We start from the raw sequence: 17344 nt of genomic DNA, 5'->3' as shown, positions 1-17344 counted from the left end.
ATTCGGCCACGGATCGCCGGAAGGAGCGAGGCAGGACGGGCCGGAGAGACGGCGAGGGTGATCGAACGGCGGGACGAGAAGTGGGTGCTCGGTTGTAGTGGAGCTAGGGTTGGATACCAGCATTTCGTTCGGCGGGAGATCGAAGCGGGTGGGTCGAGAAGACTCGGATGAACGCGGTAGACAGGCGGGCGAGAACAGGGCGACAGGGGACATCGAAATAGGGTTAGGCAGGGTTCCCCTGGTAATGTGATTGCTCACCCGTTTCACCTCGTCTCGGTCCCGACTACTTGCCGACTCGGTCATTCCACCATCCCATTCTTTCCTCTATCCTCTTTTGTCTCGCTCCGGTCTTCTCCCTTCTCCCTTTCTCTCTTTCTCGCCCTGGTCCAGTAGGATTTCCCTCGTGGTCTCCGAAAACGACGACGGTTTTTCTGCCCGAATATAATTCTCGACCGCGGAGACGGATGTGGCCGGCATGCGGCCGCATTCCGTTATTCTTCGTGCTCGCCCCGCACCAGAAAGCGGGAGAGATCAGCGCGCAGGAGGAGGAGACGGCTGACCAGATGGGAACAACAAGTGGTCACTGCCGCCGATTACAAGGTCGTGTCCCGCCTTCCGCGAGATGAACTCAGCGAGCTTTGATTTTAGTTCCGTAGAAGTGAGATTTGAGGAAACTAGTCCGCAATCGTGGCTTAATGTCAAATGTTCTAAATGCTAATTGACCTATTAAATTACTAATTAGTCTGCCGATCAATGCGGTCTGGCTCCATTAAAGTCACATCGTCTGCACATTTTATCCGATAAAAAATGAGATGCAATTTCTCCCTCTCTCTCTCTCTCTCTCTCTCTCTCTCTCTCTCTCTCTCTCTCTCTCTCTCTCTCTCTCTCTCTCTGCCCTCTCTCTTTCTCTTTCTCTAACATGCCATAAAAATTAAATGTATACGTCGAGTGTCACAGGATTATAAAATGCTATTGTTTGAATTAATTATATAAACTTTCAAAAATAAAAAAGTCTATATGGTAAATTAAATATTGATAATTAAGACAATTTGTTAGTCAAGCAGATTTATTATGCATCTAGCTTAAAGCTCTTTTCTTTCATTTCCAATATATTGTACTCTATCATTCCGATTTTTCATAGAATTTTACACTAACAATAAGATCAATCAATCTTTTCATATTTTTTTAAATATCATAGAAATTAACAAGTGACAAGTAAAAAAAAGGCTTTGACAGTTCAACGCGGTCGACGGTATAATACGTAAAAGTTAACATTATATTGATCTTGAATAGCTAATAATATTGACTATAACTAATAACTAACAAGATACATATTTATAAATCAATCGAATTATAATTTATTAAATATATCACAAATTATTTCCCGTCTGAGGATTAAAGAAGGAATCGATTTTTCTCTTCGAGAAATTTACGATATCAAACTCTAATTTTTCTCGTTAAGAATATCGGCTTTCGCGAAAACATTTTCTATAAATTTTAACGCAGCGCGATATCACTCGGTACAATCGATATCCGGACGGAACAACAACTGCCTCACGGGATATCAATGTTACGGCAGATGTTTCGACAGGTACTGACACCGATTATCTGACGTCGAACACGTTCAAAGTTCCGGGAATTAACCAGTCCGCGGAAGCTTTCGACGCTCTCGTCGCGTTCGTATACCTGATTCTATTCTCACCGGGCACTTTAATCGCTTGCGAACTAAAAGTGTCCGAAAAGAATTTTACGAGCGCCGATTACAGAAAAAAGACGTATCCTTTAAACTTCACTTTTCCGAAAATCGAAATTGCTTTTCGTTTCGAAAACTCTTCCGAAAAGTAAAGTCGATTTTTTTTCGCGATGCCGACGGAAGTACTCAGGACCAACGCCTAATAAATTATTCACAAACTTTGACGACGTTCGCGACGGAGCTGTATTGATTATTTGCCCGACGATTCTAAAATCATTTTTTTAATACCGTACAAAATTTTCCGGAATCTGACGGTATCGTAAAAATATAAAAAACGGCTAAATATCGGCGACAATCTCTATCCCGAGGTCGCAATGTTCGCCTCCAGCATCCGCGCGCCCCGACGTGTGCACCTATACATCGACCAAAAATTCCGATAGCAACGACGAAGACAGGCCACAATTTCCGATTACCCGCGCGGAAGCCATATCGCGCGCGTAATATAAATCCACGAACCACGAACGCATTGCATTGGCGTCTGTTCTGGGGGGAGGATAGGGGGCAAGCAGCCCTCCGCGCGACACTAATTTTAACGCAACATTTCCATCCTTGTCGGACGGCGCTAACGACGTCAGCGAAGACAAATCATCGGCGTTGCACCCGGCGCGCCGAGTTCGGAAGGTCAGCGTAGCCCGTGGCGTAAGGGGCGAGAGACGCGTGTAACATCCCACTCGCCCCATCCCTATCCTCACCCTTCCCCCCTTAGGGCTATATACCGCGGCGGTGTCAGTTCGAAAGTGCGAGCAGGCATCGGCCCGCGGCGCGACGCATCGATCCCGCTTTCCATCTCTCACCCTCCACTCCCTTTCGACGTCATATCCTCTCTCGGCTGCACCCTCTCACCCTCCGCGCGCCCTTCCTCACTGTCGCCGCCACCGCCGCCGTTGCCGCCTCCACCACCGCCGCCGCCGCCATCGCCTCCCTCTGGTTGCCCTCCCAGCCCTTCCAGGACCCCTGTCCCTGCGGCGCGCTCACACCGACCATTTATACCACCCCATCCCTCCGACGTAACGTACGACGGCTAACCATGATACAGATACCAGAAATCCACCCACATCGTTGCGCGTTATGTGGGTAGGCGAGCGTGTGCGTGTGCGTGTGCGTGTGCGCGCACGTGTGTGCGTTCTCTCGCGAAGAGCGGCGCGTATACCCGGCCCGCGGCCGTGCAACACGGTCCGCCATCATTTTAATGAAGATGTAATTACGGACGTTTCGGCGCTGGAATCAGCAATGCGCCCGTGGCGCGACACGCCGAGTTGCATTATTGGCTGCCTTATTAACCACTGCGCGATGCACGCGTTTCTCCCTTTCTCTCTCTCTCGCTCTGTCTTTGTTCTTCATGAAGCCCGTTGTGTTCCGGCCACACATCGTGCACGTTCCATTTCCATCCGAGCGACTGAATCTCCGCGAGCAATATTATGCGTAGCGTCCAAACGCTTCGCGAGCGCGAGAAAAAGGGAATGTTCTCGTGACAGAAACGTCAACGCCGTATACTAAGAGTTTACACGCGCAAAATCTACGTGGGTACACGGTAAAATTGCGTAGAAAGAAGGCCGCAGAGGTTGTGCTGGGCGCTAAAACCACCCTGCGAGTATTCCTCGTCGAGAATTCGAATTTCATCCGAGCGCTAAGCGCGCGGAGCGCGCTAGCTGCCGAAGTGGTTCTTTTTCTCCCCCCCCCACCCCGTCCGCAAAACTTCATTAAATCCACGAGCGTTGGGGCTGCCAATTAGTATAATGATGAGCTACGCGGTGCAAAAAGTTGCGCGCGACATGTTTGTTAATTTTAACGACGCGTTATTTCGGTAACGCGCGAAGCGTCGAAACGTCGCGTTCTATCAAGACAACGCGCGAAGCTAACCTCGGGGTTTCGCGCGTACGTTGCTATTTCGCGGACGAAATAGATTTCGCGGACGAAATAGATTTCGCGGAGAAACCGGCGCGAGAACGTTAACAATCTTCGCAATGACACGCTCATCTTCGTCGCGCGGTTAGCCGCGCCGCGCGGCGATGTTACACTCTCTCTCCTCCGATGTCCGCTCGGTCGGAAGGAAACCCTTATATTAATTAGAGCAGTTAAGGGCAACTATCCCCTCACGGTATGTAATGTGCTTTGGCTGATTTGATCCCCTAACGGGATTACGCGCCCGGGTTTTGGCGCGCTCTCATTGCGCTCTCAATCCCCGTTCGTCCCGCGTACGTTTTGCGCGTGTACGCGCGTGTGTGTATGTGTGCGTGACGTGTGTGCTGTGTGTGTCGGTCATACGTGTGCCGCGCGCGCGCACCGCCATTGGCTTTCGGCTCCTATACTGTTTGGTATGAGATCAGCGACGCGCATTGCTTCGAGAATTCGAAATTATTCCTCTAAACTAGAACTGATGGCACCCGATTTCGGAATCGGCACGTTTGCGCCGACCCTGATAAAACAGATTATAGATCTATTATGTATAGTTAGACGTATAGATTATGTGCTCGAGAAGCCTTTTTGTATAGGCTATCAAACTCGGGCGAGATTAGATTCGGGAAGAGCATTCTAAATGCGTCATAAAGACTTAAATTTAATAAAAATGTATGTGTTATATATTTTTGTGATTGCGGGCTTCATTCTCATCAATATCGTACGTAGAAACAAATACATTTTAAAAAATATACATATATAACGATTCATAGATTTCATTGAAATAATTGAGGTTCAGTAATGATCTCTCCCTAAAAAATTATTTTGGCTATTGTGTTAATAATTTAGATTGTTTCAATTACTATATTTTCTCCATGTACTAATATATATTGTATGAATCGCGATCCCCTTCCGTTTTTATATTACATATTTTAGTTTTTATCGAGAAACGTGCTATTGATTGAAATGTGACAAAAGCAAAACAAATGTCTAACAGAAGGATCGCGATTCGTCCGTTTCTTTCACAGTCGGTGACGCCTCGATGGAACTTTTAATAGAAAACAACTCCCATTACTCTCTCGAGAGAATTTCATCCCTCATGTCCCGATCCAAGGGGTGTGGTGCATCGAGGAGAGAGTGACCCCTGTGACGGAAACTACCCCATCCAGTTCAGGGATGCTGGATGGTCCAGCATAAGCTCTACGACTAAATCTTGATCTCTGGACGCGGGTCAGGAGGTCATCAACGGTTTTTAGTCAACGGTTACACGGCTTTTTTTTTCTATTATTACATGCGCGAGACTAGACGCGTCTCAAGGCGAGATAGCGCACTCGCCACTCTGGAAGCGAATATAATGATGATGAGATTAGCAATTCATCTCGTCGAGACATACGATTTATTTTTACATCAGTTCTTCTCTTTATATAATAATAGTTTTTAATGGTTCTTGCATTATAATTGTGAGGTATGTTAAGCTATCTAAGCCAAATTATCAGAACATAAAAAATTTTATATGGAATTAATTTGCTAATTATTTGCTATTTTTTGCTTGCAAAAATGATTATTTTGCTCACACTATTAAAAATTTACAAACGGCTGAATAGCTTAAGATTAAGCTGCCACGCCATTGTAAAAAAACAGCAATATACATAAATCGAAGCAAAAAATTAATAATACCAAAATTATTTGCTATTTGTTTGCTTTTTTTTGCTCCAGCTTTTAAGAAGACACCAAGATCAAAATGCGGCGCTTGAAAATAAAGCGCATTAAAGAAATTAATTTCTCGCATTATTATAGCATCAGAATGTTCCCTGAATTATTTGCTCTCAAGATTATCCAAATCTCGAATATTTTGCTCGCGAAATAATTTTAAAAAATTTATATTTTACTCATTATGTAAGTCTGTTTCCCTTTCTGAAAAAGGCATGTCATCGATACTTGAATCAAACGAAGTATTATTGCCAATACTTTGCGATGCCGATTGGTTCTCTCACTGCGCTTACTTCATGAGCATCTGTTATGTCGCATATTTTGACAGTTTTGTGTATCAAAGGGTTAATATTGTAATGTAATAGTAATGTAATAGATAAATAGCGCGCTCGTAGCGCATGTCTGTGATGTCTCGTATACAAAATATCTCGTTTTTTTATTTTTTCTATATCCCTATTAGTTACAGAAATAATTTTTTGCTTTGACTTATGTGTATGCTGTTTTTTACAATGGCGTAAGCTTATTCTTAAGCTATCCAGCCTTTTGTAACTTTTTAATAGTGTGAGCAAAAAAATTATTTTTGCAAGCAAAAAATAGAAAAAAAATAGCAAATAATTTTGGTATTATTAACTTCTTGCTTTGACTTATGTATATTTTTTTTACAATGGCTGGATAGCTTAATCTTAAGCTACTCAGCCTTTCGTAATTTTGTAATAGCTAGAGTAAAAAATTACTTTTAAAAGCAAATAATAGCAAATAATTAGCAAATTAATTCCATATAAAATTTTTTTGTGTTCTAATAATTTAATATACCTAATAATCGTGCTAAATTTCGAATAAAAATATTAAAGCGCGGCACTTCGCATTAGATTACCTTGCAGCGTCGTTTTTCCAGAGCTAATAAAAAATTAACGTCATTCCTCGATCTGTTGAAAAAACTAATTATGCTTTAAAAAAGACGCAGGATCGCAGAGAACTATCGATTACGTTTGGTTTAAGATATCACGCGCGAATTTATATATTATATAAAGATTGTGTCACATTCTTAAGCAAAATCTGACTTATAAATATCATCCTTTTAAAGAAATACGAGCGCTATCTCAGTTCGTCGCGAGATGGAAGAAAGCTTTTGAATTTTGAACACTTCTCCGAGCCCCAGAGGCAGCACGTATGATTGGTATCGACATGGCTCGCTTTTTCCTCTCTCTCCGTTTGGTCTTTGCCCCAGAATGGCGAGTGTATTGTAGCACAATACATTCGCCTCGTCGACTGCGTCTACTCCGTATTGCCACCCTGTCTCCATCCTCCCCTGTTTCTCTCAAAGTAATATAAGAATTCCCGAGAGTCTTGTGTCTGGTCGAGGTAAGTATCGTTTATTCGACTAATTAAGCCGATATATCGACGAAAATACGCGAAGACGTGATATGTTTCCGTGTGTCTATTTCTGCCAAGCTCAATTTCTGACGGCGAAAAGAGAAATGTATCTCGATACGTGATAGAAGATGCGATGTCGCATTGAAAATCCTCCCAAATGCATCCCTTTACTCGCGAAGATCTGCAAAGACTTTCTGATAACTCTATAGGATTTAAGATATCTAAACACAGAATATGTATATCACACATATCTATCATTATCGCGAAAGGTACTATATATTTCGGGTATCGTAATAACCTTTAAACTTGAAAGACTTTTATCTGGAAGACTTTACCTCCTGCGGAAAATTGAAAGTAAAAAAGAAACCGAAACGCGGAGGGAAGCGTGATCGTTAACGCCAAAGAGAATCCTGCACTACAGTATAGGATTATCCTCCCACCAGCAAGAAAGTACGAAACGATACTCCCGGCTCAACCGAGGCTCGTGATTAGCGAGCTAGAAATTAATTAACACTGCAGGCCGTCCTGCGTCATCACGTAATTGCCAGCGCCACGATGTGTTTGTTAGAGCATAAAGTACGGAAGGGCCGCCCTGCGGGAGTGGCGGCCAAGGGTAAATGCGAGGGTGACGGGCAGGAAAAAGGAGGCCGGGGGCCGGGGCTATAGGGAAAAATCGATATAATCTTCCATCTGCTAATAATAGAGGCTTAGCGCGATCCATTCATCTGCGGTGGGACTCGCGCGAATCAGTCCGACATGTTTGCGCTTTCGCATTACATATGCCGATTGAATTCGCGGTGTAACGCGATATCTCCGTGTAACGGGGTAACGATATTAACGTTTATTTTAATTGTTACAGTCACGCATAATGACGGCAATAAAATGGTAATATGATAACAATATAAATTTGCAAGTAATTGATATGTTTATATATCTGTATCCAGACTAAAAAGCTAAAAAGACCATGTAAAGACATATCGAAAGAAATAACATTAATTTTAAAGAAAAATATTCTTTTACAATATTATGCCCATTATACAAATATAAATTATAATATTTGTTTAATGCTCGCGATAACGCGATAACTTCCTTTTCCTTCATATGAGAGAACAAAGAAATGTTATCTCTCAAAGAGGTACGTTAAACTAACAATAAGTATTCGGAAGTTGACCACGGCCATAACGACTTATCAGCTTTCGGACACGGCCGATAATCACTGATATGGAATCTTCGTTAGTCCTTTCGTGTCACTCTCGAAAGCGTTAATGCGTTAACCGTCCATATAGGTAGTCGAATCGTGCGTATGTATCGAGGACTTTTAAGAGTCAAAGATTGACAGTCATAAAGCGTTCGCATATGTTTTGAAAAAGCGACGACACGTTTTACGATCAAAATTAGCGCTTCTGCGAGGCGGCGCGCCGTTCAGATGTCTCGTATCCTTAACGTCGCGCTCGCTTCGAACGCTCGAATAGATAAAATGTATGTAAAGGACCGTCTACAATCGTAAGCGTATGCAATAAGCTATTGACCACAGTCGATTATTCTTGAATTGTAAAAATTCTATTAGTCAATAGCTTACTGATGCTTACGTCTTACTGCATACTCTTACGGCTATTGTAGACAATCCTTAAGACTCGCCGAATAAACGCGGCTTGTCGCGTCGTTTTAGAACCGGCACTCCGCTTCCAGCTATTAGCAATATTAATTGGAAAATTGCGACGAAGAAAGCGCGCGTACATATATAGATACGCGTTCAGCGTCGAACGATAAGTGATTTCCATGGCACCGCGAGGCGCGATCGTCTGGAATATTAATACCACCTGGTTAAGGAGACGATTTATCCCGGTGACGACGACGACGACGACATCAGCAACATATACTTGCGCCAGCCATAAGCGAGTTGAAGGGAAGTAATTTAGACGGAGTTAGCTCCCAGAGAGCTTTCGCGAGCTGTAAAGTTGGATATCCGTTGGACGTTTCCCGATAATTGTTTATCGTAAAAACGTTAACGGCACACCGAGGCTGCATAATACATCCACTCTTTACGGCATTATTTTACAAGCGGTTTTCGGAGGCGGCACTTTTCTCCTCGAGAAGCGGGCCGACAGGTATTACCGAACTTCCGGCCGCGCTTAATTGCAAGCGGCTTCACAAAATTAAAAACGAGCGTCACGGTGTATATCCGCATATTTCTTGAATTAAATGCGGCGTATACACATACACACACCTCCCTCGAAACTTCTGCTCGCGAGTCATTAGCGCGTAATCGTATCGCAACGTAAAATATTGTAAAACTATTTCAAGCACAATATTATAAAGATCCCTTTAAATCGCACGAAAATACCTCGTATAAACCGCTAACTACCGCTTTTTCATAGACACCATTCTATGTATCTCTCAATTCGTTAATGAAAAGACAACCTGAAGAAAATGTAAAACTTTTCTTTAGTCTCCATCAATTATCTCGAAAGCATGCAAGTAGAAGAAGTCTTTTCTATTCGACAGCAATACACGAAGCTAAATTATCTACATATTCGCGAAAGTGGCTTTGAGAATACGACGTTTGCAGGTTTTCTTTATATCAAGTCTCTTCGAAGATGCTACGGGCGTGGAGAGCTAAAAGTAGAAGGCTACAAAACTTGCGAACTATTTTTTACCTCAGTAATGACACAAAGATCCTGAACGCGCCGCATGTTCGCGACATCAGGAATCCAACGGTAGGGCCCCTTGTTACAATTCCGATCACATTTTCCAGACATACGCGTCCCGCCATACCGCCCTTCTTCCTATCGCCCGCCCTCTCTTACGAGACTTCGGCGATCCGATCGATCGACCGTCGTCGTCGACGTCACCGGGCAGGCAAGACGGCGCGAAGAAGGCATCGCGTGTCTCTTAGCCCTCCCCGAAAAGGGCTTAATCCTAGGCATTCCGCGGGCGAGGACTCGACAGGTCAGAGTCAACCGGCTGGGGAGAGATAGCTGTGACGATAACAGAGAGTACGAAGGAGGAAGGAGCCCGCCCGGACAGGACCAGTCCTCTTTCTCGAACCCGCCGGACCGGATGCTGTATCCCCGAGGTGATTCTCTTGGTCGGAGTGAACGGGGAGGGAACGGGGAAGAGGGAGGAGGAGAAAGAGCCCTCCGGAAAGCGAAGAAGGGAGAGAGCGAAGAAAAGACTCCTTAATTCGCGGTCGGACCGACCCGGGGCCCCGATTCCCGAGAGATTCGTTTGCATCGCGGGACTTGGTGGTATTTAAGCCCGAGCGGGCTGCGAGATCGCGGCCATGATACCCTCCTCTCGCCCTACCTACTTCTCGTCGAATGGCGAGAGAGCGAGAGAGAGAAAGAGAGAGAGAGCGTAGTGGAGTAACGCGAGACAGAAGCAAAAAGAGAGAAAGAAAGCCGCGGGGAGATCCAGAGGATGAGGCGGCAGCTGAGGAGGAGGAGGATGAGGGAGGAGAGAAAGAGGGCCGATAGAACGGAGAGAGAGTTACAAACGAGAGCCCGTCAGCCAAGCGCGAATTAATTCAACGCACAGCTCTCCCTCCCTCCGTCTCCCTCCTACGACCTTCATCCACCCTGCTCCCTCGACCGACACCGCCGCCCTGTCGCTTTCCCCGTAACTCTGCCCTCGAAGATGCGAAGGGTACGGCGGAAGAAAAAGAGAAAGAGAAAGAGAGAGAGAAAGAGAGAAGTAGCGCAAGCGATGTGAGAAGGAGAGAGAGAAGGAGATGGCGTAAAAAGGAAACACGCGGTGAGTCGCGGAGCAACACAGGTGAGATCCCAACGTCGGCCAGACACAAACAAAAGGAATTGCGACCGTGGCGGTGACAATCCTCGGAAACGGCGGCGTCGAAAGTGAGATCTCGCAGTCGCGTTATTCGAAAGGCGGGAACGATTCTCTCATCGCGTGCGCGGATGTTGCGCCGTCCGGGATCGCATGCGGGACAGTATCCGGATACATATATACATGCTGGCGATGTAAATAGTTATCGATGAAAGTGCACTCAATAAATGCACTTACCGCAATACTCCTCAAAATTTCATTTCTTTTATTCATTTCTTTGATATCTCGCGCGATGAAATCTGTGATAGGTCAAAAAATTGTTGGCCAAAACTGTAGATATATCTTCTCGAGAAATGAAGCAACGTATCCAACAATTATTTAACGTCGATTAATCGTCAGGGAATGATCATACTTTGTATATTAATTGTTAGACAATCTTCGATTCTCCGCGCGAAGTTAACAGCGTTTACAAATATCTTGATTGATACTTAAATGTATCTAAAAAAAAGTGTGGCAAAATACATCATTTTTTTATTTTCAACTGGAACTTGAAGTCAAAATTTTTCTTCACGTTTTTCTTCATTAGTTAACGACTGTCACGGCTTTGTAAAAGAACGAAGAGAGAGGGGGAGGCGATATTCGCTCGACGATACAAAAAAAGTTTAAAATTTAGGACCCTTCTCTCCCGCGAAAATCGAAATCGACCCGCGTTCGGCGTCGCAATGGCGCCCGTTCGGAAAAGGCATTGAATAAGAGAAACGATGTGCTAATCGGCTCGTTTACAGTCACGTGCACGCCCATCGTCCGGCGGTGACGTTCGATTTGCATCGGCCACTTAACGGGTGTACATAATACATCTGCACCCGTCGGCGCCCGTCGATTGCCCCGTCTCGCCTCCTTCACCCGCACCCTATTCACCCTTCACGAGCGAATCGGCCCGTCTCTGTTTCCCTTTCCCTCGTGTGCTTTTTTCCTCCCCGTATTTCTCGCTCATCTCTAACTCCTTTCGCGCGCTCTCTATCCGTCATCCCGCCTTTTCTCCCCTTCAAGGATGCCCGCCCTCCGTTCCCTGTTTCGTCTCTCTCTCTCTCTTTCTCTCTCTCTCTGGATAGCGCGCTCCCTCACTTACGCCGACCCTCACACGAACCCTCCTCACTCGAGAGAGAGAGAGAGAGAGAGAAAGAGAGAGAGAGAGAGAGAGAGAGAGAGAGAGAGGAGAGCGAGAGAGAGAGAGAGAGAGAGAGATAGAGAGAGAGAGAGAGAGAGAGAAAGAGAGAGAGAGAGAGAGAATTTCTACCCTGCCGCGGCAACTCCGGGCGGCGGCGGCGGCGGCGACAGGGGAGGAAAAGTGAGTCGCAGAGCCAAGGATGGGGGCGAGTATGGCGGAGGCCAGAGGGTAAGGGTGAGAGAACCGGCAGCCCTACCTTAACAAGTAACAAGGGTGGAGAATTAATGAGAGAGGGCGCTCGGGCGGACACTTGTGGCTACCGTCCTGGCTATCAAACCGACGCACCACCGAGCCACGAAAAACCCTCGAATTTAACTCACCTTCTCCCGTCGACTTCTCTAATAGTGGTTGAGGAAAAAAAAACGAGAGAAAAAACGTTTCGTTCTCAGCCTCGCGGCGAAATTTTCGGGGAACGATATAACGAATCGCCGACACGTGTACGCGCCGCTCGAGAGGAAGTTACGGGGAGGTTTCGCGCGAGACCAGGTTCTCGCTTGCTTGCTTCCGGAATTTTAAGGGGAATTGTTCGCCCGCACGTATTTTAAAAATTTTAGGAAGGTCGGTTCTCCGGCGCGCCCCGAAAAGGGCATATCGGAACGATATTGCAGCGAGTCGAATTATAACCGACAGATGTTCCTTGGACCATATCGATTATGAAAATATTATTGTAATCAGATATTTTTCCGTCTGTATGTGCAAAATGTGAAACTGCATTATATTTAATATTATGCTAAATAACGGCATAATATACATTACATATACAACTATTATATAATAATGATTTAGAATAATGCAACAAAACACTATTGTTCCTCATTAACGGGTTATTTAGAGGCAAAAATCAATTTCTCTTCGTTTAACTCAAAAGAAACGAAACTTACGCGACAGATATTATAAATATATACGAGTTTCTCCAAAAATATATGTAAAAGAATGTCGCGCTCGTTCTTTCCAGATGAGAATCCCGCTGCTTCGCTGCACGAGGTTACGCCAACCGGCGAATAATCTTACACGCACACGTCGGCGATGTCCGCCGTCAGCGACGTCGCGGCGCGTAACGTGAATTTTAATTAAAGCAATTAAGCGTGTGTCCATAGCTAGTCGCATTAACCAAAACGCGCGAGCCGTGTGTCACACGAAAGAGTGGACATCTGGCCTATCTGCACCGTTCTCTCTCGGCCACCCTCCGTTCCCTTGTCCTGCTGCCGACCCCACGCGCACCCCCCACGCTAATTTCTACTTACCCGCATAGTGGCGGCCGTGCCTTTATTTTAATTAACACTCAGTGGATTAGTCACCCCGGCGTGCCGGCTCGAAGCTGTTTTCGCGACCCTCCAACTGACGAATATCGAGGGTAAAATTGGAACATTTTTCACGTAAGCATGATTACTGATCATGCTTAGATTAATTGTAGTTTTTCAGTTACGAGTGATGTTGGCACGGTTATATTTATATTTAAAAATCTTCAATTTTACACACACACACACACACACACACACACACACACACATAATTTTAATAGCTAATCCTTATAGAAGATTGCAAATCGTATTGTGATATCGGAAAGAATATTTAATTCTTTATTCAAACGCGACAGATATTGCAATCGATGATCTTCTTGTGCGACTGCAGAAAAAAATAAGTAAAAATGAGGAATTTCCTAATTAAGATAAGATCATTATACGTTCTAGTTAATAAGCGTCAGACATTCTCGAAATGATATCTTTCCAACTGTCTACAACATATGAAAAAGCTTCTCATTTAATTGCGTCCCGAAGTAGAGAGATTGAAGACAAAGAAAAAAAATCGAAAACCGGAGGAAGCGCGCGTTTCAGCGATGAGATGGGGGCGCAAAACTGGATGCCGATGCGGGGAACGAACGAGGAACATCGGTGGGCCCGAGAGCTCGCTCGTATCGTATCGTAAAAATCGAATGTTTCCACAGCGTAGGTGAGTGAGAGAGAGTGAGAGAAAGAGAGAGGGGAAGAGGGAGGAGAGAGGGAGGGAGGGAGGTAGGGAGGGAGGGAGAAAGTGAGAGAAGAAGAGAGAGAGAAAGGGAAAGGGAGCAGAGCGCGGCGGAGGCACCTTTACGTTCGTAGACGTGACTCCAACACACTGGCTGCGGAAATATATGGGGCCGTAACGGTCGCCGCTGCCACGGGAAGCTCGAGCGGAGGAACTGAACGAGGAACTGAAGTAGCGGCTAGAAGAGGACGGAAGACGACGACGACGACGACGACGACGTTGGGAGGATGGGAGTTCGGAACGAGGGAAACGAGAGCGTTGCGGAGAACGCGAAGCTGGCTTCTCTGGCAAAAGCTGGAACGAGAGAGAGAACGAGAGAGAGAGAGAGAGAAAGAAAGAGAGAGAGAAGAGAGAGAGAGAGAGAGAGAGAGAGAGAGAGAGAGAGAGAGAGAGAGAGAGAGAGAGAGAGAGAGAGAGAGAGTTATGGAAGCGTTAGAGGGATGGGAAAACCGCCCGCGATGTGGTTGTGTGTGTGTGTGTGTGAAAGAAAGAGAAGGAAAAACAAGAGAGGGCTGGAATGGAACGAAATAGAACGTGGATATACCCTCCGTCGCTGCCATCGCCGACGCCGACGCCGCCGACGCCTCGCTGCTTGCCCGTTGGCTCACGGGACCCTCTCGGCTGGCTCCGCGACGGCCCTCGCGACCCTGTTATTTGCATACGCTGACCTCCTTTACCGATTTCCATGGCCAAACAGAAGCTTCCCGCGGACACGGGGTTTTATTCCCGTCGACTGCTGCCGGCCTTCCTACTATCGCCAACTATATAGATCGACACTTGGCTCTGGCGCGACACTGACTTGGAAACGACGTGAAAGTTCAAGACACGGGGTCTTTGCGTGAAGAAATGCACGCACTCGGCAAAATTAAGATAGCGTGCTTCAGAGAGTTACAGCCAAATGCAATTAAGAATTGTAAAAAAAATGATATTGAGTGTTCTAATAATTTCTTCGTGTCACTATAAATTTTAACAAATTCCATTCGGGTATATTTAAGAAGAATCTACTAATGCTACTAGATTAATCTAATCTACGACAGAAATGTTAGTCGCATTGGTAATCCCTAAGTAAATCTATAAAACGATAAAACAAAACCAAACTTCTAAAAACTATTTTCGATAATATACGCCATAATAAAATTAAATAAATGTATGTAAGCAATAATAATATGTCTACGTTATATATTAATATTCCTCTATCACATTATATATATATATATATTCGCTCATCAACGCTCCATTATTATAAAGTTCGCACTTTTATCGGGCCCCCGGGCTAATAATTTCGTCAGACCGCCGCGCCGCCAGCATCAGCAGCTTCCATTTATTTACGGGATGCGCGCGCGGCGGGGCAGAGGGGACGAATGGCGAAACGTTTTATATACGCGCGGTGGAGAGAGAAGTCTCGTTCAGAATCAGGCCGGAGTCGCCGGTGCACGCTCATTGTCCCGGGTATGAACAATGAGTTACCGGCGCCTTTATCGTCGCGGCGCCGCAAGACGCTCCGTAACGAGACGGCGCGATGGGAATACGAGATTGTCGCGTGCGTTTCTGCGTCCCGCGCGTCACCGCACACGCGCGGGACGCATACACGTATACGCGCGCGCGCGCGCGCGCGCACACAGTGCAGTCAGCTTTTTGGCAGTCGCGCGATACCTCATATTCGCCTCGTCGCCCCTTTGTCGGCGCGGGGGAACGGGAAATCGTCGTAAGCTGAATACTCGCGACAATAAAGGATCCCGTACGCATGTACACGCGGTTAGGGACTCTATTGCCTGGCGCGTATTGCATACCCAACACACGCGAACCCCACGTGTACGCGCACGTACACACACGTGACGCTTTTGTAGGCCCTTCTCGTGCATTTCGTTGCGAATAAATTCTCTCGAGTCTCGAAGTATAAATCACGATAGGCAAAGGCGTTTCTTTATTAGACCCTATCGTCCGCTCACGGTCCGATCAAATATTCTTTCATTGTTTATTCTTTCGAATCGATCGTTGCTGAAGCGAGACCGGACCAAAACTTGAGCGTTACCCATAGTGTGGATACGTATATTATAAATAATGAAAGAACGAGTGAAAGAATATTTGATCGGACCGTGAGCGGACTATCAACGGACCGATAGTATCGGGCCTTATTAATGTGGAGAAATGTCGTGAAATTTTGAAATCTCGATTTCACGTTTTATTTCGACCAGGAAGATCAACACGTTTCAACTCGGAGTGGACCTCTTAACGAGAATTTGAAGAAACATCGTAATATATCAATTTTGCTCGAGAGATTTATATTAAAATGAAAGTTGTGCTTGTGAGAAATTAACCGGAGACCATCATTAACTTCCTTATATCTATTTATTTCAATTATGCATGGATATTACGCGAATCGTTTTTCTCCGTTTTTTGTTACAGTGTAGATCGGCACGAGGGTGTCGCAATTATAATATATCATTCTGTCTCAATGCAACGCACGTCGATTGACGCCGCTGAATTAATTGATATTTGAAAGTTCGGTGAAAGTGCAATGTGTGTCCACTGTAAATCACGCATGCCGATCGCCATGCCGTTAAAGAGACATTTAAAAGCGCGGGCGTGCATAGTAAAGCCGGATTCCTACTAAGCGAGCGAGCGCGAATGAACGCGAATCAACAACTCGCTTCAATGAACGCGAACGATGTCGCCGCACTGTCGCCGTAAGTACGTTCATTCGTGTTTGTTCGCGCTCGTTTGGTCCGGATCCGGCCAATAAACGATATCAAAAACGAGTTAACGACGACGTCGAAAAACAGACTAGGCAGATCGCGGGATTCCTAATGTCATTCCTGACGGCATGTGCACGTTTTCCACGATTACTTACGATGACCGATCTCACGCGCGAGCACCGAGCACGCGATCGGAGCTTTCGGTTACGGCTCATTTCGTCGCGTTTAACGCAACGAAGCTCTCACGAGCGAGCGTCGATGCCATGTATATCCGTCGCCTCGTGGAGAAGAGACTCCGGATACACGGACGTCAGGACTCGTCCAGGACGTGTCCGGACATCGAACGGCTTGCTAATGCGGGCCCCGAGCGCGACGCGGAAAATGAGCGTATGCATATGCGCCGCGGTGTACGCCGCCGAGAAAATCGAGAGACGGCTCTCGCGGCGGAAGGTTTAACAGACACGTGGCGTACGTAAAAAAAATGAAAATTATCGAAAGTGCAAAATTTACTGCCGAGAGGCGTCGCTCGACGTTACACGCGACGCAATGACGTAAAAGATAAAAATTAAGTATTTGCCGGTGCGGCTGTGGCGAAATGGACGCAGTCTTCGGAGAATTGACTCTTACGGGCGCAGGAACGCAGCACGCAAAGAACACACGGAAAAGTTTTCGAGAAAAGAAAGATCATACATAAAGGAAAAGACTGTTCCTCGCGAAATATGGAGGCATTTCGACAGAAAAATGTTTCATATCGCGTGTTTAAGATCGCAGCTTAAAATCACATCCATGAAGATGCGCTGCGATCTTCTGTGCGCAAAATTAATTATCTTAATATTTTAGATTGGGAGCAGTGAAATAGCAACAGTATATAAAATT

The 17344-nt window shown here is 45.7% G+C and overlaps 1 protein-coding gene across 3 annotated transcripts in view; it reads right to left on the bottom strand.

The window, feature by feature from the left end:
* Positions 1 to 17344, bottom strand: part of LOC143906421 (uncharacterized) — a 100596-nt gene that overhangs the window by 80206 nt on the left and 3046 nt on the right. The window lies entirely within an intron of this gene.

The sequence above is a fragment of the Temnothorax americanus genome, unplaced genomic scaffold (genome assembly GCF_048541705.1).
Source record: "Temnothorax americanus isolate GAGA-0224 unplaced genomic scaffold, ASM4854170v1 Scaffold70, whole genome shotgun sequence".
NCBI lineage: Eukaryota > Metazoa > Arthropoda > Insecta > Hymenoptera > Formicidae > Temnothorax > Temnothorax americanus.
The sequence above is the reverse complement of the archived record's forward strand: the minus strand, read 5'-3'. Positions and strand labels throughout refer to the sequence as shown.